Source organism: Aplysia californica, unplaced genomic scaffold (genome assembly GCF_000002075.1).
Source record: "Aplysia californica isolate F4 #8 unplaced genomic scaffold, AplCal3.0 scaffold00023, whole genome shotgun sequence".
NCBI classification, from domain to species: domain Eukaryota; kingdom Metazoa; phylum Mollusca; class Gastropoda; order Aplysiida; family Aplysiidae; genus Aplysia; species Aplysia californica.
Genome location: NW_004797293.1, coordinates 1,386,130 through 1,390,998, shown reverse-complemented (window position 1 = coordinate 1,390,998; position 4,869 = coordinate 1,386,130).

The following is a 4,869-nucleotide window of genomic DNA, read 5'->3' as shown; positions in this document are numbered from 1 at the left end:
ATAATAATAATGATAATACTAATAATGAAGATTTCATCTAAACAGCAACAACTCCCTGATTTCTCTAAAGAGCTTCACTGTAAAATAAAAGAAAACAAAGATTGACAGCTTACACAAAGACATGGTTTATGCATACTGACTCATTCAATCTACAACAATCTTTTCAAATTATATGCACCCATAATCTGACCAAAAAATATTTTTAAAAGCCCAACTACACAAAAGACAGGCACAATGGCTGCTGTTCACACTTGTTATTGAGTAAGGAATCAGAGTAGCTGGCAATATTGAGTGTTTAGTCCAGTTTAAAAAGTGATCAGTACAGGCCCCTCTCTTAAATGCTGTGAGAAGGAATTCCACATTAAGAAAGAAGCTGTTGAAAAAGTCATGCTTCCTATTTTTTTAAAAATTCATAGGGCATAGGAGACGTCTTGGTGTTTTTTCTTTTGTTATGATTTTCTTTTTTTATATAGAAACGCTCAGTGTATTTTTGTTGGGTTGAGACTTGCAGAAGTGTCCAATGTGAAGATTATTTTATTATCTACGTTGAGACTTTTGTGCAACCTGCTTTTTGTGATTCAACCAAAGACGTTATATTTAGTACTAGAGTTCGTGGCAGTGATGTCCCACACTTAAAAGAACAAGGGCTGTGTGTGCCCACACTGGGACACTAAATCTCAATGGCAAGATATGCGCAGTTCAACAGATGAATGGCGGTCTGCCTGCACTGAAATATGGGGTCTGGGCGGTGTTATGTTTACTAGAGTTGGTGTGGAGAAGGGTCCCGGCTCAGATTGTTCATGTAAATGGGGGCGCACCGGCCATGTTTATGAGGAAGGAATGCCTCCACGTCTGACACGTATGACGTCACTGCCTTGAGCTCTATCTAGTATCTATCATAACCTCTTTGTGATTCAACCCACCTGTAAGAGCATTCTGGCTCGCACACAGCACGGCAGGTCAGGGTGAGGGAGTCTCCGACATTCTTCTCGACACGCCCCCCTGGACTTATGACGATACTCGTTCCCGGGCCGTACTGCACCCGCACGGTGACGTCAACGTGGCCCCGGGATAGCAAGGACTCCGCCTGACACCTGTTGATTTGAGTTGCGTTGAGCCTATTAGGCGGTGCCCATTGGAGGATCGGTTCTATTCGGTTCGGTTCGGTTTCTAACAGTTTCAATGTACACTATATATAGACCAACTGCCCACCCCGATCGCCTAACGCGCAGCCTTAAAAACAGACGCGTAAGTTATTGAAGGTCATCATTGTTTTTGTCGGATTTGCCCCTCCCGTGGAAGACAATCAAGCTAGCCTTAAACCGACAAAACCGAACCTAACTGATGACGCCAATTGGCACCGCATGTATCGAAGGCCACCCTCCACGTTACGGTTCAGGTCTGAAGAAGAAGAAGCAGGCAGGTAAAGAAATGGAAGGTGCAGCGTTTAACAATGCAGCGCTCTCGTGATCCCATTTTGAACAAAATTATACCCAGGCCATTCTTTAACTGTCCTTTTACTATTGAATGGGCTGTTCGAGTATGAATGTGTGGTCTTTTTGTGTGTTTCTTGGAGCCCTCCATGTATCCCTTTCGAAATCAAATTAAAATCTGCCATGAAAATAAATGGGAGGGAAAATGCTAAAAGGTAACTACAGGTTATGTAATAAAGTAAATACAATTTATACATTATAATTAACCTAATCAGTACGACTTCTCGTATCCTACCTGTAGGTACCCGCATTTCTCCGATCCACATAACGTGCAGGTAATCTGATATCAGCGGTTGTGGCCAAATGATACTGACCCCGCCCAGACCAATAAGAAGCAAAGAAGTACGCAGGTCCGTCATGAGTGAGGTCAGCAGAGAATATCTCGACCGTTCCACCGAACTGGCCTCTGAAGTGTAGCCACGTCACGCGTACGAGTTCATCATCCGGAAGCACTGTCCTGACGTCACAGCGGAGGGATATGGGACTAATTCTCTCTGTGGCTACACCCCCATTGGCTATCACTACGAGCGTCTGCGAATGGGAGGCTTTGGGAGAGGAGGAAATAAATCAAGAAGTTTTTGTGAAAAACCCCCCCCACAAAAAACAAAGAACAGCAACAAACATTATTATTATTATTATTATTATGAACAAAAACGAGAAAGAAACAAAAGCGTTTGATATATTATAACCAAAATCCAAAGTTCTAGTTTAGCGAGCGATTGACAAATGTATATGCTTCACTAGACAGATGGTAAGTCATTTTGAAGGACTAAACGCTTTGCCTTCCAATAGAGCATAGTCTGAGAGGAACAATAGTTCTGGAGAGACAAGACCACTTTTGAAGAAACTCTGCTGCAAACCGTTGCATCCTTCGTATTTGATTTTATGGTTTGGATTTTTGCCTTAGCACGCAGAAGGCATCAGTTCAGTTCCTACACCGGGAAGACTTATCCATTATCTTCGTCTTTTTGTCGGGATGCTATATCCCAGTTTGCCAAGGTTGACCCTGACAGACATTTACTATTAGCCCGCTTCCACATAATCCAAACTGTGTCAACAAGTACATAATTCATTCACCAAAAAGGATCGCTGACCACTGTCCAAGATCCAGGTCCAATTAACAGTAGAACTACAGCTGGAGCAAGAATTGGGCTTCAATCCAAAAGCATACAATCATCAGAAAAGCAGCTGTGATTTCAGACTGATATTTTTTTTAAAGGGGTAGAAGTTGGGCCTTGCCATGTGCACACTCTAAAAGTGGCATCTTAAAGATACATGCAACAAGATTGGCTTATCTCCGAATACCATAATATTCAAAAAGTGTGGGATAAGTTGTGAATTTGAAATCAAATCGCCTTCACCGTATACCAGCTTCATTACTAATGGGTTGATGGTACACTACCAATTTGAGTACAGATTGACACTTTTATGGCAAGATTTACACCCCTATTAATTTAATTGTAAACTTTTCACAGAACCAAGACACCTGAATATGACGCCCATCTCCTTTGGTACGCAGCCACATGACCCGAAACCCTCAAAAACTGCTAAATCAAATGAGGACTGCTGTATCAGTGATATTCAAACCAGGGTCATGAGCGTTATGATCCAATTGGTGTCTACATTTAGCGGTCAAGCATTTTGCCGTAACGTGTAAAAAGTCTTAGTTGGATTTTCGCAAGGCGCGACTTTCTATCGAGCCACTTGGTCTTACTGGTGATAGGTTGTATCCCTTTGAGTCCAGAATAGGGCTTGGCCTTGACAGCCATGGCCGAAATCCGTCGTCTTAATGAACTAAATTGTGTCGATACATGTATAAACAAATCACCGCCAGTTCATCTGTGGTGCAATTTTATACCAACACATTCCTCATCTAGACAATAAATTAAAAGACATCCAGTGCTTCCAGAATAACGAGAAGAAGAATACGAGTCTCAAAACTCCTTCTCAAGAAAAATTAATCCTCCAGACCACCATAGACAAGAATATTGATAGGTCTTATAGTTTGATATGAATGTTCTACTAAAATAATTACATAAAGTTAGGATAATTGTATTCAGTTACACTAAGTCTTTTAAATTATAATGACAAACGTACCTGAAGTAATAAGAAGCACAATGCCTATGGAAATGAAGACGATCATTTCTTGGTAGTCCACAGAGGTTAACTTTGTTTCTGTATGGTGTCAACTCTGAGCCGGGAAAAAGGAAAGAAAAGCCTGTACATGTCCGCGTATCTGTTTGTGAGGGGGGAAAAGAGAGAGAGAGAGAGAGGGAGAGAGAGAGAGAGAGAGAGAGAGAGAGAGAGAGAGAGAGAGAGAGAGAGAGAGAGAGGCAGAAATAGAGACAGAGACAGAGAAAAAGAAAGAAAAAAGTGGGTTATGAAAATGCCCAGTAAATGAGCCATGAGAAAACTTAATTGCGGAGGATTGAACGTGCTCTTTTAATTTCACAATAACATATCTGAAGTAGATCCTTCTTCGACAACGAATCGTATAGATGCTCAAATAACTCAACATGTCAGCGTGCAAAACAAGCTGAATTGTCATATAGGTTAGTAACAACATTAATATTATTTAAATATGTGTGGTATTGTGGTGAAATTAGGCGCTTGTCGAAATGGATGAAATCGAAGATGTAATTAGCATTTTTTCGCTCGTTAGGTCATTTGTATTGAGTGAATTGAGTGTTTTTTAAGGAATGGGTAATCAACATCTTTTACATCGATGTAAAACATATTTCTGTAGAGATTTTATTGGAAAAACGTCGATCACAGGAACAAAAACTAAATGTGCAGTGACCAAGGCAAGGACATTATAGTTTTAGAAGTCACCAGATTTGGATCCTTTTTCTCGTTAATGCCATCAGTTCTGACACCAAGCAACTCGCACCTCCTACAATCGGAAATATTTCAACTTTTATGCTAGATAGAAATAATAAACTTTATATGATCATTTTAATCCAATGCAAGCTGCTGTGTCCTAGCTAAATGAGAACTATTTACACCTTTTGAAGTTAACACTGGTGTTAAACAATGCTGTAAGATATAACCCGTACTTTTTGGAATTGTGGTCGATTTTTTTATGAAACAGATTAAATATATTGAAACAGGTATTGGATGAACAAATGGCACATATTTAGAAGATCTAGATTTTTTGCGGATGACACCTGCCTATTTAAACACCACTACGTCAAATGTAATTTATTTTTTTTTAACAGACGAACGCCCATCACTCTTTATGGAGAACATCTTGCAGAAATAATTAGTAAATTCATGTACCTTGGCAGCATTATATCCAAAACTGCAGGCAGCCTTGACGACGTCCACCAAAGACTTTAAAATGCATGGATCGCTTTTGTAAAATTAAAATCATATG